Source organism: Zea mays, chromosome 1, assembly GCF_902167145.1.
Source record: "Zea mays cultivar B73 chromosome 1, Zm-B73-REFERENCE-NAM-5.0, whole genome shotgun sequence".
NCBI classification, from domain to species: Eukaryota; Viridiplantae; Streptophyta; class Magnoliopsida; order Poales; family Poaceae; genus Zea; species Zea mays.
Genome location: NC_050096.1, coordinates 162,580,090 through 162,607,499, shown reverse-complemented (window position 1 = coordinate 162,607,499; position 27,410 = coordinate 162,580,090).

Sequence of the window (27,410 nt, the reverse complement as noted above, 5' to 3'; positions counted from 1 at the left end):
AACAATCAGGATGCATGTGCGTCCTCACAATTTTTTTGCCAACATAATGTGGCAATAGCGTTCTATGTCGGTGGCATACTTACGACTCTCGATATTTTCTAGTCGTCAGCTACACATACGTTTTCGAGGTTAGTGTACCTGAAGAAAATTCCATCACAGCCTAATTTCCCATGATGCAATTCAAACATGGCAGTTTATCACAGTTTATACTCCATATATTTCTATATGGAGGCCAGCTCTTCATTAAGCGCCGAGCCACACATTGGCACCGCTGCCACACTTTAACCATAGGGCAGCCCATTATGGTAACTCACCTCCTGTCTGTGTTTCGACCCCGGGGGGGTCCCTGCACCGACGAGTAAATTGTCGTTGCGTGTCCCAGCCTAGATGGGTCGGCGCGAGACGGAACACAAGGGGGAAAACAATAAGGGGAACTGCGGCTCGTGTTGTCCTGCGCCCAGGGCGGATGCGCTTGCAGTAGGGGGTTACAAGCGTTCGCGAGGGAGAGAGAGAGTGAGCCTGCTCATCAGCCCGTCCTCCCGCGCGGCCACCTCCTCGTACGAGGGCCCTGGACCTTCCTTTTATAGACGTAAGGAGAGGGCCCAGGTGTACAATGGGGGGGGGGGGGGGTGTAGCAGTGTGCTAACGTGTCTAGCAGAGAGGAGCCAGAGTCCTATGTACATGCCGACGTGGCTGTCGGAGATGTGTTGGTGCCCTATTCATGTGATGTTGTGGCCGTCGGAGGAGCGCTTAAACCCTGTAGAAGCACCGCTGTCGGGGCTGTCGGGACCTTGCTGACGTCTCCTTGCTTCCATAGGGGGCTGAGAACCGCCGTCATCATGGAGCACGCAGGGTGTCATCATTACTTGTTTTGCCGGGGCGAGCCAGATGGGACGCCGGTCTTGTTCCCCGTAGCCTAAGCTAGCTAGGGGTAGGGTAATGATGTACCCCCTGCGACGTGGTCGGCCCGAGCCCAAGGTCGGGCGAGGCAGAGGCTCCTCCGAGGTCGAGGCTGAGTCCGAGCCCTGGGGTCGAGCGAGGCGGAGACCGTCGTCTGAGGTCGAAGTTGAGTCCGAGCCCTGGGGTCGGGCGAGGCGGAGACCGTCGTCCGAGGTCGAGGTTGAGTCTGAGCCCTAGGGTCGGGCGAGGCGGAGACCGTCTTCCGGGGTCGAGGTTGAGTCCGAGCCCTAGGGTCGGGCGAGGCGGAGACCGTCTTCCGGGGTCGAGGTTGAGTCCGAGCCCTGGGGTCGGGCGTGGCAGAGACCATCTTCTGGGGTCGAGGTTGAGTCCGAGCCCTGGGGTCGGGCGAGGCGGAGACCGTCTTCGGGGGTCGAGGTTGAGTCTGAGCCCTGGGGTCGGGCGAGGCGGAGACCATTTTCCGGGGTCGAGGTTGAGTCTGAGCCCTAGGGTCGGGCGAGGCAGAGACCGTCTTCCGGGGTCGAGGTTGAGTCCGAGCCCTGGGGTCGGGCGAGGCGGAGCTTCCTATGGCGCCCGAGGCTGGACTTGGCTGCTGTCAGCCTCACCCGGGCGGGTGGCACAGCAGTCGGAGCAGTGCAGGCGGCGCTGTTTTCCTGTCAGGTCAGTCAGCAGAGGGGCGAAGTGACTGCGGTCACTTCGGCCTTGTCGACTAAAGAGCGCACGTCAGGATAAGGTGTCAGGCGATCCTTGCATTGAATGCTCCTGTGAATCGGTCGGTCGGCGTGGCGATCTGGCCAAGGTTGCTTCACTGCGAAGCCTGCCCGAGCTGGGCCTCGGGCGAGTCAAAGGTGCGCCCCTTACTTGAGGATGCCCTCGGGCGAGGCGTGAATCTGCCTTGGTCTACTGTTCCTGCCCGAGGCTAGGCTCGGGTGAGGTGAGATCGTGTCCCTTGATCGGATGGAGTCTTGACCTGAATTGCGCCCATCAGGCCTTTGCAGCTTTGTGCTGATGGTGGTTACCAGCCGAGTTTAGGAGTCTTAGGGGTACCCCTAATTATGGTCCCCGATAGTAGCCCCCGAGCATCAAAGGGAGTGTTGGTACTCGCTTGGAGGCTTTGTCGCACTTTTTTGCAAGGGGACCGGCCTTTCTCGGTCACACTTCGTTCCGGTGGGTGCGCGCGAGCGCACCCGCCGGTTGTAGCCCCCGAGGCCTCGGAGGAGTGGTTTGACTCCTTCGAGGTCTTAGTGCCTTTCGTGATGCCTCGGCCGGTCAGGTTGTTCCCTCATGCTATCTGATCATAGTCCGGGTGCATGGTCAGGTTCCGAGTTCTCGGGCTGGTATGTTGACGCTGTCAACGGTTTGGCCAGAACCGGGTTCGCGAGAGTAGCCCCCGAGCCTCTGCATAGGGCATGAGGACGGTCAGGGACTGACTCGGCTTTTTTCATACGCCCCTTCGTCGCCTTTCCGCAAGGAGGAGGGGGGAAAGCGCCATGTTGCCCTTGGAGGGCGCCAAACATGGTGTCTCCAGTGAGTTGCTAACGGGTGATCTGAGTGGACGCCCGTGCCCCGTTCGATAAGGGTCGGCTAGTGGCCCAGAGGCGCGCTCCAAAAGTACCTGCAGGTGATTTGCCGGACCTGGTCCCGTTTGATAGGGTCCGAGGGCTCGATGCCTCCCTCTAATGGAATTCTGTTACAGAATCGCTCTTGCTGGTCTCGGAAATGTCCTAGGGTACCTTGGGAGCGTAGCCCGAGCCTCGGCCATGTATCGGATGTACCCAGAGTCATCCCTCGCTCTGCGTGTTCTGAGGCGACTGTCGAACCCTTCGGGGGGCCAGCCTACGAACCCCTGATCAATTGTGGGCGTGGAGCTCGAGTGGCCTGAGGCGGCTGTTGAACCCTTCCGAGGGGCCAGCCTTTGAACCTCTAACCAGTAGTGGGCGCGGAGCCCGAATGCTCTCAGGCGGCTGTCGAACCCTTTCGAGGGGCCAGCCTTCGAACCTCTGACCAGTAGGAGGGCTCGGGGCCTGCTTCCTTCGCGGAGAAGGATCCCTTTCGGAGTATCCCCTTTCCCGGTCCCTATAGCAAGAGAGAGAAAGGGGAAGAGGAAAAGGATACGAAATTGAACGACGTGGCGCACCTTTTTTTGACGCGGTCATTATGGCGGAGGTGAAGCGTCGCCCGCTTCGCCTGCCAAAGGTATCGCCTGCCCTGCCGCGGAGTTAATGCGATGGGTCGAGTGGTTCGCGGGGCAGCCGTTGTCCATGCGCGAGCTATTCGAGGAACGGAACACGGGCGCGTCGTCTTCACGCCGTGGGAGAGGGCTCTCCTGCTGCTCCAGGAGGGGACGTGAGCCTGCAGACGATTTGACCGCCGCTTCCACTCGCCTGCTGCCGCCATTACTGTCGGTCCACTTCTGGCCATATCGATCGTTGCACCTTCTCCCACGGTTGACTGACCCGTGACCGGCTGTTTGGCTGGCACTGCTGGTCCACACTTAGGGTTGCCTCGAATTGCGGCACCGGTTCCGCAGTCGAGAAGGCGCGGCGCTGGCGCAAGTGGCGTTGCAGTTTTTCACACGTAGTAACCGGCGCGCCGGTTACATGACGTGTGGGCCTGGGACTCCATGCTGGACGCGTTGAAGTCGAAAGGGTGCATCCCCATGGCGCGGTTGCATGCTGCCTGCATGGTGGTCCGCCCTTTCACCCGCTGGTTTAGGCGAAGACAGAGGAATGCTTGTAACCGCTGGGCGGTTACACGCTCCGCGCGCGGCGGTTTGCTTCTTCTGTCCTGGGCCAGCTTGCATGTCGTGTGGGACCCAGCCCCCGTGTCGTAGGGGGAGGATCTTTGAGCGCGTTGGTGAAGACTTAGCCCGCGACGCCTGAGGACGCGAGTGGGGTGAGTTGCCTTTAAAAAGGGAAAGGCTCCCTGGGTGGCAGTCACGCCTCCGCATTCTCTTCATGCATCGCGCCCTTCCACCTTCCGAGCCCACGGATGGGGTGCCCCAGCGTCGCCTTGCTCTTGCTGCCGTTGGGGGAGCGCGATCTCGTGGAGATCGGTACCTTTCAGCCATCGTTCGGCTTCAAGGATTTTCATCGTGCAGCCCGGCTGCATTCCCCCACCAATGGGCAGTTTGGTGGGGAGAAGCGAGCCGGGCTGCGGCCTCCGCCTCGCCCTCAGCTTCAAGGATTTTCGTCATCCGGGCTGAGGCGGAGGAGCGCACCGAGTGGGGGGTTGCCTCCGTGTGGGCCGGTAACCCTTTTCTTCCCCCAGCGTTTGGGGGAGAAAGGCATCCTCCAGCCGTGCGGAGGCTTCCTTCAGCCATGCGGGGGAAGGTGAACTGCTGCTTCTTGGACAGGGTGCAGCGTTCCGTCCTTCGTCCGGGCGGCGGTCGCACCACGTACGGGCTGGCCACGTCCAGGTCTTCCTCGTGCCGACAGCCGTGCCAGAGGGTTGCCCAGCACGTCGTACGCTGCGAGGGCGGTGCTCGTGTTCTGGGGCGGCCTCAGCGAGGGCGGGAGTGAGGACCTGCCGGTGCGCTTTGGGGCGGCCGGCGCTTGCTGGTGTGGTGCTGGCAGACAGGTGGACGCCGCCGTCGGTGCTGTGGTGGCAGCAGCCGGAGAAGGTTTCTCCGCCGACGAGATCGCCAACTCCACCCACACACCTGGACCTCCGTCTCCCTAGCTTGAATGGCTGGTTCTCGTCCTTCGTGGGCGAGGGCTTTTCTGCCGCAGCGTTTGCCCTGAAGCCGTTGCTGCAGCTGTCTTGCCGCCCGGGACGGAGGTCGTTGTCGCTACTGCTGGAGCGGTTGCCGGTGAGCCGCTTGCAGTTTGTCGTCCCGTGGGCCTCCTGGTATGGAGGTTGTTCATACCCGCGGGAACGGAACCGGAGTCCCATTTGTAATGGCATCTTGAGTGCCGGCGTATGTTCATTGCGGCTGTCGGGGCCTGAACATCTGTGTACTTGTCGTGTTTCTTCCCCATTTCGGGCACCAGGTCTCGCCTGTCGGCTAGCTAAACCGCTTAACCAAGTGTGAGTTGCCCTGCGCGGAAGGTGACGAGTGAGGTATCCGTATCCCAGAGGTGTAGGAGTCCCTCGGCTCGGTCGGCCTTGCCACTCAAGGCTTCTCTTGCCTAGTTAAAGAAACCCTTGGCCGCTCTGCAATAAGCCGGAGCCGGAGGCAGCGGTGTCAGCATGGACAGAGGCGGAGTTGGCTCGCAAAGGGGGCTTCGTCGGAACAGGCCGGGGAGGTGTAGCAGCGGTGGCCGAAGCCTGGCCGGGTCATCTACTGGCGGGACCAACCCCGGAGTCGGGATGCCGAGGCCATGAGCCGGGCTGGTGTCCTCGGGGGATGGCTGGCTGAGGCCACGGAGCGGCCGGACAAGCCGTCTGCTTGGGCCGAGTTCCTGGAGGAGACCCTGGCGGCGATGGCCCAGGCGCAGTGCCGACATCTTCCTTCGAGGTGGAGATCCTTCTCCCATGTTGCCGTCCGAGGCCAGGTCTGATTCCGCCGATGGTGGAAACGATGCTGAGGGTGCTGCTGCTCCCCCTGCCGATGCCAGAACCTGCAGGAACAGTTTGTCTGTAGCATGCGCATGGTTTTTGCGGCCGCCGAGGCCCAAACATGTCATTGTTGTGTTATAAAGCTGTGTTTCTTTTCCTCTTGTTTCGAGTATCAGGACTTGCTTGTCGGTAGCAGAATCGTTTATCCGAGTGAGAGTTACTTATCGCGGAAGGTGATGAGTGAGGTATCCGTATCCCAGAGGCGTAGGAGTCCCTCGGCTCGGTTGACCTTCGCCGCTTACATGTACTCTTGCTCGTCCGTGGGATTCTGTTATCGATATAGTCGAGAAGGCACGAAAAATCATTTCGGTAGAGAAGTTTTCGAGCGTTAAGACTTGTTCGGTTAGCAGGATCGTTCATCCGAGCGTGAGTTACTTATCGCAGAAGGTGATGAGTGAGGTATTCGTATCCCGGAGGCGTAGGAGTCCCTCGGCTCGGTCGGCCTTGCCACTTACGTGTACTCCGTCGTTTTCAGGATCCCACTATCGACGTAGTCGAAAATCGCGAAAGATGTTCTGGCCGAAAGACTTTTTCCGAGGAAAATTTTGACGTAGAGGGGGTTCCCCCCTTCTAGCCCCCCAGGGAGGGTCGGGCTTTGCCGAGGCAAGGCTGACCCTTCCTTGATGGTTAGACTTTACTTGTGTATGTAAACGAGGTATATGAACGACTTGAAAACATCTTAAGGGTAGAAGCGACGTAGCTGTCGGATGTTCCAAGCGTTGCTGTAGATCTCGCCTTGACTGTTGGCCAACTTGTATGTTCCGGGCTTCAAAGTCTTGGCGATGATGAATGGCCTTTCCCAGGGAGGCATGAGCTTATGGCGCCTTTGGGCGTCTTGTCGTAGCCGAAGCACCAAGTCGCCCACCTGGAGGTCTCGGGACCGAACCCCTCGGGCGTGGTAGTGTCGCAGGGACTGCTGATACCGTGCCGAGTGTAGTAAGGCCATGTCCCGAGCCTCTTCCAGCTGGTCCAGTGAGTCTTCTCGGTTGTCTGCTTCGGGCGTCGTATGCCCTCGTCCTCAGGGAGCCGTATTCTAAGTCTGTGGGCAAGATAGCCTCGGCCCCATAGACTAGAAAAAACGGCGTGAAGCCCGCGGCTCGGCTTGGCGTCGTCCTCAGACTCCATACCACCGAGGGGAGTTCCTTCATCCATCGCCTGCCGAACTTGTCGAGGTCATTGTAGATCCTTGGCTTGAGTCCCTGTAGAATCATGCCGTTGGCACGCTCTACCTGCCCATTCGTCATGGGGTGAGCTACGGCGGCCCAGTCCACCCGGATGTGGTGGTCCTCGCAGAAGTCCAGGAACTTCCTGCCGGTGAACTAGATGTCGTTGTCGGTGATGATGGAGTTCGGGACTCCAAAGCGATGGATGATGTTGGTGAAGAACGCCACCGCCTGTTCGGACCTGATGCTGTTTAGGGTTCGGACCTCAATCCACTTGGAGAATTCGTCGATAGCGACCAGCAGGTGTGTGAAGCCCCCGGGTGCCTTCTGCAAGGGACCGACGAGGTCCAGACCCCGCACAGCAAATGGCCAGGTGATGGGTATTGTTTGCAGAGCCTAAGCGGGCAAGTGGGTCTGCCTTGCGTAGAATTGACACCCTTGGCAGGTGCGTACAATCCTAGTGGCGTCGACCACCGCGGTTGGCTAGTAGAAACCTTGTCGGAAGGCGTTTCCAACGAGGGCTCGAGGCACTGCGTGGTGACCGCAAGCCCCCGAGTGTATTTCTTGCAATAACTCCTGACCTTCAGCGATGGATATGCATCGCTGGAGGATGCCTGAGGAGCTGCGGTGGTAGAGCTCCTTTCCGTCACCTAGCAAGACGAACGACTTGGCGCACCACGCCAATCGCCGAGCCTCGGTTCCGTCGAGGGGTAGCTCTCCTCGGTGGATATATTGTAGGTATGGGGTCTGCCAGTTTCGATTAGGCGGGATCCCATTCCGCTCCTCCTCGACGGGCAGTGCCTCACCCTCGGCGACCGAGGGTGCCTCGGGCTGAGCCGAGGGTACCTCGGGCTCGGGCGTGTCGTCGGTCTTGACGGAGGGTTGATGTAGGTCTCGGGAGAAGACGCCCGGGGGGATCGTTGTCCGCCCCGAGGCTATTTTAGCCAGCTCGTCCGCAGTCTCGTTGTACCGTTAGGCGACGTGGTTGAGCTCGAGCCCGTAGAACTTGTCTTCCAGGCGCCGAACCTCGTCGCAGTAGGCTTCCATCTTCGGGTCGCGGCAGTGGGAGTTCTTCATGACTTGGTCGATGACAAGCTGTGAGTTGCCATGAGCGTCGAGGCGCCGAGCCCCTAGCTCGATGGCAATGCGCAACCCATTAACCAGAGCCTCGTACTCAGCCACGTCGTTGGACGCCGGGAAATGGAGGCGCAGCACGTAGCGGAGGTGCTTCCCAAGGGGTGAGATGAAGAGCAGGCCTGTGCCCGCTCCTGTTTTCATCAGCGACCCGTCGAAAAACATGGTCCAGAGTTCTGGTTGGATCAGAGCTGCTGGAAACTGGGTGTTGACCCATTCTGCCACGAAATCCGCCAAGACTTGAGATTTGATGGCCTTCCGAGGGGCGAACGAGATTGTCTCGCCCATGATCTCCACCGCCCACTTTGCAATCCTACCCGAGGCCTCTCGACACTGGATGATCTCCCCCAAGGGGAAGGATGACACCACAGTCACCGGATGAGACTCGAAGTAGTGTCGCAACTTTCGCCGCGTCAGAATTACCGCGTACAGTAGCTTCTGAATTTGCGGGTAGCGGATTTTGGTCTCGGACAGTACCTCACTGATGAAGTAGACCGGCCTCTGGACGAGCAATGCATGCCCTTCTTCTTGTCACTCGACTACGTCGCGGCGCTGACCACCTGAGTGGTTGCGGCTACGTAGATCAGGAGAGCTTCTCCGGCAGCGGGGGGCACCAGGATGGGCACGCTTGTAAGGAGCGCCTTCAAGTTCCCGAGGGCTTCTTCGGCCTCGGGGGTCCAAGTGAAGCGCTCGGTCTTCCTTAAGAGGCGGTACAAGGGCAGGCCTCTTTCGCCGAGGCACGAGATGAAGCGGCTCAGAGCCGCAAGGCATCCCATGACACTCTATACTCCTTTCAAGTCCTTGATAGGCCCCATGTTGGTGATGGCCGCGATTTTCTCAGGGTTGGCCTCGATGCCCCGCTCGGAGATGATGAACCCTAGGAGCATGCCTCGGGGGACTTCGAAGACACACTTCTCGGGATTGAGTTTTACGCCTTTCGCTTTGAGACACTTGAATGTCGTTTCAAGGTCAGAGAGGAGGTCGGAGGCTTTCCTCATCTTGACTACGATGTCATCGACGTAAGCCTCGATCGTTTGGCCAATGTGCTGTCCGAACACGTGGTTCATGCACCTTTGGTATGTCGCGCCTGCATTCCTTAAACCGAATGGCATAGTAATATAGCAGTACATGCCAAAGGGTGTGATGAAGGAAGTCGCGAGCTGGTTGGACTCTTTCATCCTGATTTGGTGATACCCTGAGTAGGCATCAAGGAATGACAGGGTTTCGCACCCAGCAGTGGAATCCACGATTTTATCGATGCGAGGCAGAGGGTAGGGAACCTTCGGACATGCTTTGTTCAGACTAGTGTAGTCTACACACATCCGCCATTTCCCACCTTTCTTTTTCACAAGCACAGGGTTGGCTAGCCATTCGGGATGGAATACCTCTTTGATGAACCCTGCAGCCATTAGCTTGTGGATCTCCTCGCCTATGGCTCTGCGCTTTTCTTCATCGAATCGGCGCAGAGGCTGCTTCACGGGTCGGACTCCAACTCGGATATCCAGCGAGTGCTCGGCGACATCCCTCGGTATGCCAGGCATGTCCGAGGGACTCCATGCAAAAACCTCGGCGTTTGCACGGAGAAAGTCGACGAGCACTGCTTCCTATTTGGGGTCGAGTTCGGAGCTGATCCGGACTTGCTTGGAGGCGTCGTTGCTGGGTCGAGAGGGACAGACTTAACCGCCTCTGCTGGCTCAAAGTTGCTGGCGTGGCATTTCACATCTGGCACCTCCTTGGACAGGCTCTCCAGGTCGGCGATGAGGGCCTCGGACTCGGCGAGGGCCTCAGCGTACTCCACACACTCCACATCGCATTTGTACGCGTGTCGGTATGTGGATCCGACGGTGATGACCCCGTTGGGGCCCGGCATCTTGAGCTTGAGGTAGGTGTAGTTGGGGATGGCCATGAACTTGGCGTAGCATGGTCTCCCCAGCACTGCATGGTAGGTTCCTCGGAACCCGACCACCTCGAACGTGAGGGTTTCCTTTCGGAAGTTGGAGGGAGTCCCGAAGCAGACGGGTAGATCGAGTTGCCCAAGGGGTTGGACGCGCTTCCCGGGGATGATCCCGTGAAAGGGCGCCGCACCGGCCCGGATCGTGGACAAATCGATCTGCAACAGCCCGAGGGTCTCGGCGTAGATGACGTTGAGGCTGCTGCATCCGTCCATGAGGACCTTGGTAAGCCTGATGTTGCCGATGACGGGATCGACAACGAGCGGGTACCTCCTCGGGCTTGGCACACGGTTGGGGTGGTCGCCTTGGTCGAAGGTGATGGGCTTGTCGGACCAGTCTAGGTAGACTGGCGCCGCCACCTTCACCGAGCAGACCTCCCGGCGCTCCTGCTTGCGGTGCCGAGCCGAGGCGTTCGCCATCCGCCCACCGTAGATCATGAAGCAGTCATGGACCTCGGGGAACTCCTGTGCCTTGTGGCCTTCCTTCTTGTCGTTGTCGTGGGCTTTGCCACCTTCCGCCGGTGTCTCGGCCTTGTGGAAGTAACGCCGAAGCATGACGCACTCCTCAAGGGTGTGCTTGACGGGACCCTGATGATAGGGGCACGACTGCTTGAGCATTTTGTCGAACAGGTTGGCCCCTCCGGGAGGCTTCTGGGGGTTCCTGTGTTCGGCAGTGGCGACAAGATCTGCGTCAGCGGCGTCACGTTTCGTTTGCGACTTCTTCTTGCCCTTCTTCTTCATGCTGCGCTGAGCGGACGCCTCGGGGACGTCTTCCTGCTGGCGTCCCTGAGGCTACTTGTCCTTCCGGAAGATGGCCTCGACCGCCTCCTGGCCAGAGGCGAACTTGGTGGCGATGTCCATCAGCTTGCTCGCCCTGGTGGGAGTCTTGCGACCCAGCTTGCTCACCAGGTCGTGGCAAGTGGTGCCGGCGAGGAACGCGTCGATGACATCTGAGTCGGTGATGTTGGGCAGCTTGGTGCGCTGCTTCGAAAATCGCCGGATGTAGTCCCACAGGGATTCTCCCGGCTGCTGGCGGCAGCTTCGGAGATCCCAGGAGTTCCCAGGGCGCACGTATGTGCCCTAGAAGTTGCCGGCGAAAGCTTTGACCAGGTCATCCCAGCTGGAGATCTGCGCGGGAGGCAGATGCTCCAGCCAGGCTCGGGCGGCGTCGGAGAGGAACACGGGGAGGTTGTGGATGATGAGGTTGTCATCGTCCATTCCACCCAGCTGGTAGGCCAGCCGGTAGTCCGCGAGCCACAGTTCCGTCCTTGTTTCCCCCGAGTACTTGGTGATGGTAGTCGAGGTCCGGAACCGGGTCGGGAACGGCGCCCATCTTATGGCCTGGCTGAAAGCTTGCGGACCGGGTGGTTCGGGCGAGGGGCTCTGATCCTCCCCGCTGTCGTAGCGTCCCCCATGCCTGGGGTGGTAGCCTCGGCGCACCTTCTCGTCGAGGTGGGCTCGACGGTCGCGGCGATGGTGCTCGTTGCCGAGGCGACCTAGGGCCATAGGCGCTGCGTCCCGCGTGCGCCCGGTGTGGACCGAGGCTTCCCTCATGAATCGGGAAGTCACGGCGCGATGCTCCGGGGGGTACCCCTGCCTTCGGGAGGCAGAGCTTTCGGCCCGTCGGACCGCGGCATCCTCCAGGAGATTCTTGAGTTCTCCCTGGATACGCCACCCCTCGGTGGTGGATGGTTCCGGCATCGCTCAAAGTAGTATTGCTGCTGCAGCCAGGTTCTGGCCAACCCCACTGGAAGCCGGGGGCAGCCTTGCCCTGGCATCGTCATCGATGAGGTGTTGGACATCTTGGGGCAGATGACACGCTTCTCCGGCTGGTGCTCGGCCTGCCCACTCCTGCCCGATGTGCTACCGGAGCTGCACAGGTTGTCCTGCTTCCTCGTCGAGCCTGGCCTGCATCTCATGGATTTGCTCGAGCTGTGCGTCCTGACCCCCCGCAGGGAATGGGACCACAGCTAGCTCTCAAAGGATGTCAACGCGAGGCGCAGGCCTAGGGGGATCGCTGTCCTCCGGCATACCAAGGTGGTTGCCTTCGTCAATGACACCCTAGATCGACGTGGAAACATTCGCGACTTGGGCCACAGTCCTCGTCGCTAAGGCTGTGGCTATCATCGGAGCAATCGGAGAGGCAGTAGTCACATGTGGTCATGAAGTCCCGCATGGCACTGGGGTTCCCGAGCCCGGAGAAATCCCAACCATGGGCTCGTCATCTTCCTCGGAACCCGGGGGCCCGTAGGTTGAGACGGCCGTCAATCGGTCCCAGGTTGACCACATATGATACCCCAGAAGGTTCGAATATGCCTTTACGAAAGCGTCCACCGAAGCGGGGTCGCTTGGTGGTCGAAGCTGAATCTAAAAGGCAAAGGGTGGAAAATGGACAGTACCTCTCGATCGATGGAAGGTGACGGAGTCACGTCGGAGACGGACTGCACCATTATCTCAGGTACGAGGCTAACGCCTAGCAGGTCCTTCACGAGCATGTTGGCGTCATCTGTCTGCTTGGGGTTGGCGTGTTGCGGGGAAACGACGCCCGTCTTCGTCTCAGACACGAGGTCGACGCCCGACATGTCCCCTGCTGGGGCGCCGGCATCGTCGACTCGCTCGACAGCCGACGAGGTGCCGCCTCCTGCTTGGCCATGGTTGCCCCGCCTCCTCCTCCGTCGGCGGGGAAGGTGACGGGACAGACTCGGATGCTGTTCTTCCGCCATGCGGGGAAGACGTCGTCGATTCCGCTGCCGACGGGTGGGATGACGGCCGTCATTGTCGTTGTCGCGCGGCGGAGGAAGGAGTACCATGTCGTAGCTGCCGTCGAGGGACATGAACTCGAGACTCCCGAAACGGAGCAGCGTCCCAGGATGGAGAGGTTGATGGAGACTACCCATCTGAAGCTTGATGGGAAGCTGTTCGTCAACACGCAGCATGCCCCTACCTGGCGCGCCAATTGTCGGCGTTTCGACCCTGGGGGGTCCCTGGACCGACGAGTAAATTGTCGCTGTGTGTCCCAGCCCAGATGGGTCGGCGCGAGACGGAACACAAGGGGGAAAACAATAAGGGGAACCGTGGCTCGTGTTGTCCTGTGCCCAGGGCGGATGCGCTTGCAGTAGGGGGTTACAAGCGTTCGCGAGGGAGAGAGAGAGAGTGAGCCTGCTCGTCAGCCCGTCCTCCCGCGCGACCACCTCCTCGTACGAGGGCGCTGGACCTTCCTTTTATAGACGTAAGGAGAGGGCCCAGATGTACAATTGGGGGTGTAGTAGTGTGCTAACGTGTCTGGCAGAGAGGAGCCAGAGTCCTATGTACATGCCGACGTGGCTGTCGGAGAGGTGTTGGTGCCCTGTTCATGTGATGTCGTGGCCGTCGGAGGAGCGCTTAAACCCTGTAGAAGCACAGCTGTCGGGGCTGTCGGGACCTAGCTGACATCTCCTTTCTTCCGTAGGGGGCTGAGAACCGCCGTCGTCATGGAGCACGCGGGGTGTCATCATTACTTGTTTTACCGGGGCGAGCCAGATGGGACGCCGGTCTTGTTCCCCGAAGCCTGAGCTAGCTAGGGGTAGGGTAATGATGTACCCCCCTGCGACGTGGTCGGCACGAGCCCAAGGTCAGGCGAGGCGGAGGCTCCTCCGAGGTCGAGGCTGAGTCTGAGCCCTGGGGTCGGGCGAGGCGAAGACCGTCGTCCGTGGTCGAGGCTGAGTTCGAGCCCTAGGGTCGGGCGAGGCGGAGACCGTCGTTCGAGGTCGAGGTTGAGTCCGAGCCCTGGGGTCGGGCGAGGCGGAGACCGTCGTCCGAGGTCGAGGTTGAGTCCGAGCCCTAGGGTCGGGCGAGGTGGAGACCGTCTTCCGGGGTCGAGGTTGAGTCCGAGCCCTGGGGTCGGCCGAGGTGGAGACCGTCTTCCCGGGTCGAGGTTGAGTCTGAGCCATGGGGTCGGGCGAGGCGGAGACCGTCTTCCGGGGTCGAGGTTGAGTCCGAGCCCTGGGGTCGGGCGAGGCGGAGACCGTCTTCCGGGTTCGAGGTTGAGTCCGAGCCCTAGAGTCAGGCGAGGCGGAGACCGTTTTCCGGGGTCGAGGTTGAGTCCGAGCCCTGGGGTCGGGCGAGGCGGAGCTTCCTATGGCGCCCGAGGCTGGACTTGGCTGTTGTCAGCCTCACCCGAGCAGGTGGCACAGCAGTCGGAGCAATGCAGGCGGCGCTGTTTTCCTGTCAGTTCAGTCAGCGAAGGGGCGAAGTGACTGCGGTCACTTCGGCCTTGTCGACTGAAGAGCGCGCGTCAGGATAAGGTGTCAGGCAATCCTTGCATTGAATGCTCCTGTGATGTGGTCGGTCGGCGTGGCAATCTGGCCAAGGTTGCTTCACTGCGAAGCCTACCCGAGCTGGGCCTCGGGCGAGTCGAAGGTGCGCCCGTTACTTGAGGATGCCCTCGGGCAAGGCGTGAATCTGCCTTGGTCTACTGTTCCTGCCCGAGGCTGGGCTCGGGCGAGGAGAGATCGTGTCCCTTAAGCAGACGGAGTCTTGACCTGAATTGCGCCCATCAGGCCTTTGCAGCTTTGTGCTGATGGTGGTTACCAGCCGAGTTTAGGAGTCTTGGGGGTACCCCTAATTATGGTCTCCGACACCTTCTTACCTGAGCATAGGTGCATCATTACAAGTACATTACATTTCTCAGTATTCCCATGTCTGTATACCCGTACACATCCATGGGGTACTGAATTCCTGGAGAAGTAATTACTCCACATCGCAGCCTTCATATATACATATGTAGAACATGTATATATTCAAGCGCTTTTTTTATGCTCTCCCCTAGACCGACGTTTGTTCGGTCATGCTCTCACATCTCACCTTACCTGAGCATCGATCCATTCAAAACTGAATGGCCCCAAAAACAACATTACACATGTATGCAATATCCCCCATTTGTGGGTTAGTGTTTTGATCTAAGCCACCTGATAGTCCTTAATTTAGGGCTTAACAGAGGATGTCGCTAGCATTATAGTTTTCAAATCTGTAGTTTTCAAAACCAAACAATGTGTTTAGTTGAAAATAGTTTTTCCAAAACCAAAACTCTGTTTTGAAAATACGTATGTGATCGTATTATACTTAATCTTGCTCCAATAGCAGCTGTGGCAGAACCTCCCAAGTTATTGGGCCCACATGCACCTGACCTTGTCTCAAAGACCTCATACGGCTATGCATGTGCACTAGATAACTTAACAGGATCCGTCAGAGTGTCCCAAGGACCCCGGATAAACCACTTACAACCAAGATCACAAGATTAAGTAAACACAAATCACACACCAACATTTTTGCAGCGGAATTTCTTTATTACAAAAGTTACAAGTTACAACAAATTTACATTATGTTTATCGGAGTGATTACAAAAGTGATTCAAAGAAATAAACTTTGAAATGTTATTAATTATTTATAATTTTGAAATATATGCTAGCTCAATGACAATCCTCAATAAGAAGTATAGGAGAGGTACTTAGACTTATAAGAAGGTCGTGCCCACCGGCGCTTAACACCATTCACAGCAGCACAAATCTAGTACCTGCAACAACATGGGTTCGAAAACCCTGAGTACGAAGTTTACTTTCACAAGTCTTACCCGACTTAAGGAAAAAGACTCAAGGATATGCTTGTTAAATAGGAATCAAGGAAAAGGCTTTAGCAAGAATCAACTTAGATACTTTTGCAGATATAGCTTACTAAAGTGAGTCCTTACTTTCGATATTTTAACGCCAGATTAAATACTAATAGACTCTGGTTGCATATAGTCTAATTTCACCATCTCATCAATACAACATCATTTTTATTCATAATGTTTACATCCTGACCTAGGTTGCAGGTCAGAGATCAAGTTTCCACTGTCTGGGGATATAACGACGATCCGAATTGATTTACTCAGATGAGGATCTCTAACCACACGACATATATTTCTTGTAACTCTTGCATATGTCTACCATTCCCATGGATCCTCCACTGCATGAATAGGTCCACACCACCCGAGAGCACACCACCCCTTTTAGGCGGTCCTTTGCCAGGAGGGTACGTGCCACTCTTGCCATCTCTCCACTCCCAGTGCGAGATTGTCTTTTCATGTATGGAATAGCCGGGTTCAAGCTTACCCTGTCCCATATCTAGGGCATGTGGCCAGTTAAGATATTTCTTGATCATATAGGCCTACATACGCATCCAATCCTTAATTAACCTGGGTAGAGCATCACCTGTTCCTAGCCCAAGTCTTGAGTTAAGTACTTCCAGCCTTAGGATTGTTTTGTGTTCCTAAGGATGAAAAGATCATTATAGGGAACTTTGCAGTAAGATCCCACCATGCTCCCAATGAAAATATTCTTGCAGGTCGAAGCCATCCTTACTCAGGATAACCCCTGAGCTAGGCATTATTGCAAAAGACAACCTCGATCCACAAGATCTAAGCAGGGCTAAGCATTTTTGTAAACAATATTTGATACTTCCAAAGAAGTATCAATAATAGGAATGGATATCAAGGTAGTCAATGCATCAAATAGTTTCTAAACAATTCCTATAAACTTAATGCACGTTTCACTAGACTTAAGTGTATAGAAGTCTTTTTTTAAAATACAAGGAAGGGGTAAATGCACCGGGGCTTGTCTGGAATAAACACTACGTTAGTGTTTGTTAGACGACGTCCACTTGGCGACCATCCTTTGTCTTGGCACTCTTTCAGATTATCCATCTTCAGGTTGGTCCGACTGACAACATCGTCTTGCGGAGATGTCCAATCTCTGCATTATCCTGGGGTCGACTTGGGTCGTCTTCCGCATCACGTGATTAATTAGCGTACCTAATGAGATGCATAATGCACATGAATGACTATAAACTGGAATAGCACACGACTAATTATCCCTATACCGAAGAGGATTAAATATTTAACCGCAAGGCATCACAACTTTCGTAAGTCAACCTATATACCTTTGACTCACTAGCACAATAATTACGTTCGTTCGGTTTAATCGGGCTAGCTGATTAAAATCATGAACCTATCCTTCATACTACGAACTAACAAATACTAGACAATGCGATTAATTTCACACGTATCACTCTTGCTAAAAATACGAGAATTATCGCAACCTACATATCTATCAATCCATTCATTAAAACAAAATAATACGAGTAGTGTCGGCGTTTCGACCCCGGGGGGTCCCTGGACCGACGAGTAAATTGTCGCTGTGTGTCCCAGCTCAGATGGGTCGGCGCGAGACGAGACACAAAGGGGCAGAGCAGTGAGGGGAAACCGCGGCCTTTGTGTTGTCCTGCGCCCTGGGCGGCTGGATGCGCTTGCAGTAGGGGGTTACAAGCGTCCGCGTGGGAGAGAGAGAGAGAGAGCCTTATGCGTCGGCCCATTCTCCCGCGCGGCCAACCTCTTCGTATGAGAGCCCTGGACCTTCCTTTTATAGGCGTAAGGAGAGGGCCCAGGTGTACAATGGGGGGTGTAGCAATGTGCTAACGTGTTTAGCAGAGAGGAGCTAGAGCCCTAAGTACATGCCGTCGTGGCAGTCGGAGAGGTTTTGGCGCCCTGTTCATGTGATGTCGTGGCCGTCGGAGGAGCGTTGGAGCCCTGTGGAAGTACAGCTGTCGGGGCTATCGGATCCTTACTGACGTCTCCTTGCTGACATAAGGGGCTGGGAGCTGCCGTCGTCATGGAGCGTGCGGGGTGTCATCATTACTTGTTTACTGGGGTGAGCCAGATGGGACGCCGGTCTTGTTCCCCGTAGCCTGAGCTAGCTAGGGGCAGGGTAATGATGGCCCCCCTGGCGACGTGGCCGGTCCGGGCCCGAGTTTGGGTGAGGTGGCGATTCCTCCGAGGTCGAGGTTGAGCCCGAGCCCTGGGGTCAGCGAGGCGGAGTCCATCGTCTTCCGGAGCCGAGGCTGGGTCCGAGCCCTAGGGTCGGGCGAGGCGGAGTTCGTTGTCTTCCGAAGCCGAGGCTGAGTCCGAGCCTTAGGGTCGGGCGAGGCGGAGTTCGTCGTCTTCTAAGTCGTGGTTGAGTCCAAGCCCTGGGGTCGGGCGAGGCGAAGTCCATCTTCCGAGGCCGAGACGGGGGTCGAACCCTAGGGTCAGGCGAGGCGGAGCTTCCTATGTTGCCTGAGGCTGGACTTAGCCGCTGTCGACCTTAATCTGGCGAGTGGCACGGCAGTCGGAGCGGGGCAGGCGGCGCTGTTTTCCTGTCAGGTCGGTCAGTGGAGCGGCGAAGTGACTGCAGTCACTTCGGCCCTGTCGACTGAAGAGCGCGTGTCAGGATAAGATGTCAGGCGATCCTTTCATTAAATGCTCCTGCGATATGGTCGGTTGGTGTGGCGATTTGGCCAAGGTTGTTTCTCCGCGAAGCCTACCCGAGCCGAGCCTCGGGCGAGTCGATGGTGCATCCGTTGCTTGAGGGGACCCTTGGACGAGGCGTGAATCTTCCGGGGTCGGCTGTCTTTGCCCGAGGTCGGGCTCGGGCGAGGCGGGATCGTGTCCCTTGAGCGGAGCCTTGGCCAGAATCGCGCCCATCAGGCCTTCGCAGCTTTGTGCTGATGGGGTTTACCAGCTGAGATTAGGAGTCTTAGGGGTACCCCTAATTTTGGTCCCCGACAGTAGCCCCCGAGCCTCAAAGGGAGTGTTGGCACTCGCTTGGAGGCTTTTGTCGCACTTTTTTGCAAGGGGAGCGGCCTTTCTCGGTTGCATTTCGTTCCGGTGGGTGCGCGCGAGCGCACCTGCCGGGTGTAGCCCCCGAGGCCTCGGAGGAGTGTTTTGACTCCTTCGAGGTCTTAGTGCCTATCGTGATGGCTCGGCCGGTTTGGTTGTTCCCTCATGCGAACTGGTCGTTGCCCGGGTGCTTAGTCAGGTCCCAAGTTCTCGGGCTGGTATGTTGACGCTGTCAACGGTTTGGCCAGAGCCGGGTTTGCGAGAGCAGCCCCCGAGCCTCCGCGCAGAGCGAGAGGACAGTCAAGGACAGACTCGGCTTTTTTCATACACCCCTGCGTCGCCTTTCCGCAAGGAGGAGGGGGGGAAAGCGCCATGTTGCCCTCGGAGGGCGCTGAACATGGTGTCTCCAGTGAGTTGCTAACGGGTAATCCGAGTGGACTCCAGTGACCCATTCGTTAGGGGTCGGCTAGTGGCCCGGAGGCGCGCTCCAAAAGTACCCGCGGGTGATTCGCCGGACCCGGTCCCCTTTTGACGGGGTCCGAGGGCTCGATGCCTCCCTCTGGTGGGATTCCGTTACAAAATCATTCCCGCTGGTCTCAGAAATGTCCTAGGGTACCTTGGGAGCGTAGCCCGAGCCTTGGTTATGTACCGAACGTACCCAGGGTCATCCCTCGCTCTGCATGCTCTGAGGCGGCTGTCGAACCCTTTGGGGGCCAGCCTACGAACCCCTGATCAGTAGTGGGCGCGGAGCCCGAGTGGCCTGAGGCGGCCGTTGAACCCTTCCGAGGGGCCAGCCTTCGAACCTCTGACCAGTAGTGGGCGCGGAGCCCGAGTGCTCTGAGGCGGCTGCTGAACCCTTTCGAGTGGCCAGCCTTCGAACCTCTGATCAGTAGGGGGCTCGGGGCCCGCTTCCTTCACGGAGAAGGATCCCTTTCGGAGTATCCCCTTTCTCGGTCCCTTTGGCAAGAGAGAGAAAGAGGAGGAGGAAAAGGATACGAAATCGAATGATGTGGCGCACCTTTTTCAGCGCGGTCATTATGGCGGAGGTGAAGCGTCACCCGCTTCGCCTGCCAAAGGTGCCGCCTGCCCTGCCGCAGAGTTAATGCGACGGGACGAGTGGTTCGCGGGGCAGCTGTTGTGCATGCGCGAGCCGTTCGAGGAACGGGCGTTTCGCCTTCGAGTTTTGGGTTTCGCGGCGGGTTCGGGCGGAGCGTTGAATGGGTCTTGCCCGGATCTTTATATATTCGGAGGAGGGTCTGGTGGTGGTTCTTTACTCTGCCGCTCGCCTCTGCTTAGGTTTCTGCAGTCTGAGGGAATAGCTAGAGAAAGAAAACCCCGCACCTTGTCCGCCCTGCCGCCACCTCCTTCGCTTGGCGATGGCCGACCGGGTATCCATCGTTCCGCCGCATGACCCATGGCCTTCTTCCACTGTCACGGTGGACGACCTGGAGGCCCTTGTTGCCGATGGCTTGCTCCGCCCCCTCTCTGATGTCCTGCGGCCGGAGTGGATGGTCCCTCCGAGCGGGGCTGACCCGAACCCGCCGCCGGGGTATGTGCTAAGTTTCGTCTCCTTCCATGAGCGGGGGTTTGGTGTGCCAGCAAGCCGTTTTATGCGGGCGCTCCTGCATCACTATGGGGTGGAGCTGCACAACCTTAGCCCCAACTCCATCATGCAAGCGGCCATCTTCGCGGCGGTTTGCGAAGGATTTTTGGGGGTTGCCCCCCACTGGGATCTGTGGACTCATCTCTTCTCCGCGGAGCCTTTTGCCTCGGCGACGGGGGAGAAGAGGGTCCGCATGGCGGTGCGGGCTGGTGGCTGCATCCTCCAGTTGAGGCAAGCACGTGCGCAGCAGTACATCCCCGCCATCCTTGCTTCTTCGAACAAGGGGTGGCAGCGCATGTGGTTTTACCTCCGGAATGACAATGGGAGGCTCCCGTTGTTTTCTCAACGAGTGGTGACCGCCGCCGGTGGCCATTGGCGCTATGGGGCCCCGCGCGAGAGACAGAAGAATCTTCAGCCCCTTCTGGAGGCCTTGGAGAAGCTACGAAAGGGAGGGCTCACCGCCGCGGGGGTGGTTGCCGCCATCCATCACCGGAGGGTGCTCCCCTTAACGGAGCGACGGCTGCTACTTTCGGAGATGACGCTGGGGGTCGGCTTGGAGGGTTCGCAGATGTCCTCGGTCCCTCTCTCCGCTGATGACCTCCACAGGCGGGTGGCCGGTACGGTAGGGAAGCTAGACGCCGGCGCCCTCACCCAGCTTCCGATGCGTCCCGAGTGCGGGTGCATGTCCCTGGTGAGTGTCCGCTCCTCCTTCTTTCTTGTGTCGGATTGCCCCTGGTCCTCTCGGCCGAGACCTTTCATTCGTCTCCAGGAGCTGGGGTCTCACAAGCCTTCCCTGCCACCGATCCCGGAGGACGCGGTGGACCGAGCCGCGCGGAGGGTTGCTGCGGAGAGGAAGAAGGAGGAGAAGGACGCGAAGAAGGCTCAAGCCCGTGAGCGGATGCAGGCTAGGGACGCCTTGGAGAAGCGTCGTCGACGGCAGGAGAGGGACGGGCTCCCGTGGGAGCCGTCGCCGGAGACGCCTGATGATGACGACGACGATGACGATGATGAAGACGACGACATGGCCGCCCGCCTTGGCCTCAGCCCGGATCTAAGGCTGGGCCAGGGGTCGTCGAGCGAGCCCCCGAGTGGGCCGGTGCTGTCGGTATCCAATGCGGGGGCATCAGGGTCCCGACCCGAAGAACAGGGGCAGGCCGAGGGGGTTTTTGACCCCTTGGCCCAGGTAGCTGAGGTGACCCCGGGGAGTCAGGCTGTCCCGCCTGTGCCCCCAGAGCCGTTGTCCGTGCCGGTAGCAGAGGAGGCCGATCCTCGGGTCGCTGTGTTCGCGCCTAGGCGGATCGTCCCTTCGGTGCCTCGGGCGCCCGAGGCAGGGGTGGCGCCGAAGCCGGCAGCGGGGCAAACCTCGGCGGTGCCCGCGGGGGCCGAGGCTCGAGGGGCCTCCCCGCAGGCACGATTGGTCGTGGCCCGGAGTGGGTAAGTATCTGAGGATACTTCTGTCCCGGCACCTTCTTCGTGTGTCCTGATCCTGCCTTTTTCCTTTCTTCCCAGCAAACGGAGGCACGGTTCGACCTTAAGACGGCGCCAGCTTCTGCAGCTGGTGCTGCACCAGGCCTCGGCGGTCGGCTGGCCTCTGCACAAGGTGCCCCCGAGCAGGGGGTTCAGTCAGCACAAGTTGCCGTGGGGCGAGCTCCCGAGGCCGACTCCTCCGTCGAGGCGGCCGTCGTACCGAGGGAGACTGCTGGCGCAGCTGCGGCCTCGAGCCCACCAGACGCGTTGCCGGCGCTGGCACCAGCTTCTGCCGAGGTGGTTGACGTTCTTGCCGTGGAGCCACCCGTCGCCGCCGACGCTGAGATGGCCGAGGCGTCGCTACTTGATGCCTCGGCGGAGGGGGGCGCAGAACCGCGACCCGTCCTGGGGAGCGGCAACCTCGTCCCCGCGCGGCGCAGTCCTAACGGGCGGCGTCAGTCGCTCCGGTTCTGGACCAGTGGGGCTTTGGATCCCCTCTTCGTTCTTGACGATGAGCAAGAGGAGCAGTCTTTGGACGGGCTTCGTGCGTGTGCCGAGGCAACGGTGGGGTCGCTTTGGTCGACCTTGGAGGTCCTTCGCAGGGACGTTCCCAAGATCCTCCAGGTAATGATTTCAAGCATACCTTTCACGTGACCAAGGCATTCTTCGTGACACCCCGCTTCCTTTCCTCAGGATCTAACGAATCTGAGCGCCACCAAGTCGTCGTTCATCCGCCGCGAGGCTAATGTCTGGGGTTCGCTGCGGTCCCTGAGGACCACGCTTGCCGGGGCTACCGAGCGCCTCTCCCAACGGAGCGCCGAGGTGGTGGACCTTCGGTTGCTCTGTGTCGATCTGGGAGCAGAGGCAGCGGCGGCACGCGCAGAGGCGCAGCGACAGCAGTTGGAGCTTGGCCAGGTCATCGGCGAGCGAGACCAATCTCGGGGACAGGCCGCTGAGGCTGAAAGCCGAGCTGAGGCTCTTGGAGTCTAGTTAGCCGAGGCGTCTGCTCGGGCCGGAGCCCTTGCGGCAGACCTAGCCGTGGCCCAAGCCGCATCCTCGGAGCAGCGTGCCCGAGCCGAAGGTATGTCTTGGTTGTTTTAAGATTTTGATTCAGCTTCGTTCCTCAACTCGTGTTTGAAGTCTTCTGCTTTGGCTGTTTTCAGAGCTCGAGTCTGCCCTTGATGAGTCCACCAAGGCACTTGCCTAGGTGGCCGGGTAGAGGGAGGCCGACCACGCGGCCATGTCCGAGGCCATCTCGGCCTTCTGCCGGATCTTTGGTTTCGACGACATCCCCTCAGGAAGCTCCCCTCAGAGTCGCCTGCAGGCCTTGGGTGACCACGCGCGCGGCAGACTCCGCGAGGCGCTGCATCACGGCGTCAGGCGGGCCTTCGCCGTGCTTGCTTCCCACTATGACGTGGATCTGGAGCGGGTCAGCGAGGGGTATTGCCTTCCCGACGAAGATGAAGCTACCCTGGTCGAAGTCCAGAGGCTTGACGTAGCCGCCACGGGCCCAAGCGCGGTGCTGGCGACCACCTTCGAAGCAGAGATCCTCCCGCTTGTGTCGTCGTCTGAGGCTGGGGCGGATCTCGTCGAGGGTGGAGACGAAGCCGAGGGCGCGACTCCTTCTCCGGGCGACGCCTGATTCTGCCGGAGCAGTTTATTTTGAATGCATATGTGTCTTTTGTGGCCGCCGAGGCCCGAACACTTTATCATGGTAATATAAGGTTGTGTCTCTTTTCCTCCTGTTTTGCGTATTCGGACTCGTTCGTCAGTAGCAGGATTGCTTACCCAAGTAAGAGTTATTTTTCGCGGTAGGCGACGAGTGAGATATCCGTATCCCAGAGGCGTAGGAGTCCCCCGATTCGGTCGGCCTTGCCACTTACATGCACTCTTATTCGTTTCTTGGGGTCCTGTTACTGATATAGCCGGGAGACGCGAAAGCCGTTTTGATGGAAGACCCTTTTTTCGAGGAAAATTTTAACGCAGAGGGGGTTCGCCCCTTCTAGCCCCTGAGGGAGGGTCGGGCTTTGCCGAGGCAAGGCTGACCCTTCCTTGATGGTTAGACTCTGTTGGCGTATGTAAACAAGGTGTATGAACGACTTGAAAACATTTCAAGGGTAGAAACGACGTAGCTGTCGGATGTTCCAAGCGTTGCTGTAGACCTCGCCTTGACTGTTGGCCAGCTTGTACGTCCCGGGCTTCAAAATCTTGGCGATGACGAACGGACCTTCCCAGGGAGGCGTGAGCTTGTGCCGCCCTCGGGCGTCTTGTCGTAATCGAAGCAGCAAGTCGCCCACCTGGAGGTCTCGGGACCGAACCCCTCGGGCGTGGTAGCGTCGCAGGGACTGCTGATACCGTGCTGAGTGTAGTAAGGCCACGTCCCGAGCCTCTTCCAGCTGGTCCAGTGAGTCTTCTCGGTTGGTCTGGTTGCGTCGGTCGTCGTACGCCCTCATCCTCGGGGAACCGTATTCTAAGTCTATGGGCAAGATGGCCTCGGCCCCATAGACTAGAAAGAACGGTGTGAAGCCTGTGGCTCGACTTGGCGTCGTCCTCAGGCTCTAGACCACCAAGGGGAGTTCCTTCATCCATCGCCTGCCGAACTTGTGGAGGTCGTTGTAGATCCTCGGCTTGAGTCCTTGCAGAATCATGCCGTTGGCACGTTCTACCTGCCCATTCGTCATGGGGTGTGCCATGGCGGCCCAGTCCACCCAGATGTGGTGGTCTTCGCAGAAGTCCAGGAACTTTCTGCCGGTGAACTGGGTGCCGTTGTCGGTGATGATGGAGTTCAGGACCCCGAAGCGATGGATGATGTTGGTGAAGAATGCCACCGCCTGTTCGGACCTGATGCTGTTTAGGGGTCGGACCTCGATCCACTTGGAGAATTTGTCGATGGCGACCAGTAGGTGCGTGTAGCCCCCGGGTGCCTTCTTCAAGGGACCGACGAGGTCCAGACCCCACATAGCAAACGACCAGGTGACAGGTATTGTTTGCAGAGCCTGAGCGGGTAGGTGCGTCTGCCTTGTGTAGAATTGACACCCTTGGCAGGTGCGGACAATTCTAGTGGTGTCGGCCACCGCGGTCGGCCAGTAGAAACCTTATCGGAAAGCGTTTCCAACAAGGGCTCGAGGCGCTGCGTGATGGCCGCAAGCCCCCGAGTGTATTTCTTGTAAGAGCTCCTGGCCTTCGGCAATGGATATGCATCGCTGGAGGATGCCGGAGGGGCTGCGGTGGTAGAGCTCCTTCCCGTCACCAGCAAGACGAATGATTTGGCGCGCCGCGCCAGTCGCCGAGCTTCGGCTTGGTCGAGGGGCAGCTCTCCTCGGTGGAGATATTGCAGGTACGGGGTCTGCCAGTCTCGGTCAGGCGGGACCCCATTCCGCTCTCCCTCGACGCGCAGTGCCTCACCCTCAGGGGCCGAGGGTGCCTCGGGCTGAGTCGAGGGCGCCTCGGGCTGAGCCGAGGGCGCCTCGGGCTGGGCCGAGACCTTCTCAGGCTCGGGCGTGTCGTCGGTCTTGACTGAGGGTTGATGTAGGTCCCGGGAGAAGACGTTCGGGGGAACCGTTGTTCGCACCGAAGCTATCTTCGCCAGCTCGTCCGCAGTCTCGTTGTACCGCCGGGCGACGTGGTTGACCTCGAGCCCGTAGAACTTGTCCTCCAGGCGCCGAACCTCGTCGCTGTAGGCTTCCATCTTCGGGTCGCGGCAATGGGAGTTCTTCATGACTTGGTTGATGACAAGCTGCGAGTCGCCGCGAGCGTCAAGGCGTCGGACCCCTGGCTCGATGGCGATGCGCAACCCGTTAACCAGAGCCTCATACTCGGACACATTGTTGGACGCCGGGAAATGGAGGCGCAGCACGTAGCGGAGGTGCTTATCGAGGGGCGAGATGAAGAGCAGGCCCGTGCCTGCCCCTGTTTTCATCAGCGACCCGTCGAAAAACATGGTCCAGAGTTCCGGTTGGATCGGAGCTGCCGGGAGCTGGGTGTCGACCCATTCAGCCACAAAGTCCGCCAAGACTTGGGACTTGATGGCCTTCTGAGGGGCGAACGAGATTGTCTCGCCCATGATTTCCACCGCCCACTTTGCAATCCTACTTGAGGCCTCTCGGCACTGGATGATCTCCCCTAGGGGGAAGGATGACACCACAGTCACCGGATGAGACTCGAAGTAGTGTCGCAACTTCCGCCACGTCAGAATCACCGCGTACAGCAGCTTCTGAATTTGTGGGTAGCGGATCTTGGTCTCGGACAGTACCTCACTGATGAAGTAGACCGGCCTCTGGACGGGCAATGCATGCCCTTCTTCTCGCCTTTCGACCATGATCGCGGTGCTGACCACCTGAGTGGTAGCGGCGACGTAGATTAAGAGGGCTTCCCCGGCAGCGGGAGGCACCAGGATGGGTGCGTTCGTAAGGAGCGCCTTCAGGTTCCTGAGGGCTTCCTCGGCCTCGGGGGTCCAAGTAAAGCACTCGGTCTTTCTTAAGAGGCAGTACAGAGGTAGGCCTCTTTCGCCGAGGCGCGAGATGAAGCGGCTCAGAGCCGCAAGGCATCCCATGACCCTCTGTACGCCTTTCAAGTCCTTGATGGGCCCCATGTTGGTGATGGCCGCGATTTTCTCCGGGTTGGCCTCGATGCCCCGCTCGGAGACGATGAACCCCAAGAGCATGCCTCGGGGGACTCCGAAGACGCACTTCTCGGGATTGAGTTTTACGCCTTTCGCGTTGAGACACTTGAATGTCGTTTCAAGGTCGGAGAGGTGGTCGGAGGCTTTCCTCGTCTTGACTACGATGTCATCGACATAAGCCTCGACGGTCCGTCCAATGTGTTCGCCGAACACGTGGTTCATGCACCTTTGGTATGTCGCACTCGCATTCCTCAAACCAAATGGCATAGTAACGTAGAAGTACATGCCAAAAGGTGTGATGAAAGAAGTCGCAAGCTGGTCGGACTCTTTCATCCTGATTTGGTGATACCCTGAGTAGGCATCGAGGAAAGACAGGGTTTCGCACCCAGCAGTGGAATCCACGATTTGATCGATGCGAGGCAGAGGGTAGGGAACCTTCGGACATGCTTTGTTTAGACCAGTGTAGTCTACACACATCCGCCATTTCCCTCCTTTCTTTCTCACAAGCACAGGGTTGGCAAGCCATTCGGGATGGAATACCTCTTTGATGAACCCTGCGGCCATCAGCTTGTGGATCTCCTCGCCTATGGCTCTGCGCTTTTCTTTGTCGAATCGACGCAGAGGCTGCTTCACGGGTCGGGCTCCAGCTCGGATATCCAGCGAGTGCTCGGCGACATCCCTCGGTATGCCAGGCATGTCCGAGGGACTCCACGCAAAGACTTCGGCGTTCGCGCGGAGAAAGTCGATGAGCACTGCTTCCTATTTGGGGTCGAGCTCGGAGCCGATCCGGATCTGCTTGGAGGCATCATTGCTGGGGTCGAGAGGGACGGTCTTAACCGTCTCTACGGGCTCGAAGTTGCCGGCGTGGTGCTTCGCATCTGGCGCCTCTTTGGAGAGGCTGTCCAGGTCAGCGATGAGGGCCTCAGATTCGGCAAGGGCCTCGGCGTACTCCACGCACTCCACGTCGCATTTGTACGTGTGTCGGTATGTGGGGCCGATGGTGATGACCCCGTTGGGGCCCGGCATTTTGAGCTTGAGGTAGGTGTAGTTGGGGACGGCCATGAACTTGGCGTAGCATGGCCTCCCCAGTACTGCATGGTAGGTTCCTCGGAACCCGACCACCTCGAACGTGAGGGTTTCCCTTCGGAAGTTGGAGGGAGTCACGAAGCAAATGAGCAGACCGAGTTGTCCGAGGGGTTGGACGCGTTTCCCGGGGATAATCCCGTGAAAAGGCACCGCGCCAGCCCGGATCGAGGATAGATCGATCTGCAGGAGCCCGAGGGTCTCGGCGTAGATGATGTTGAGGCTGCTGCCTCCGTCCATGA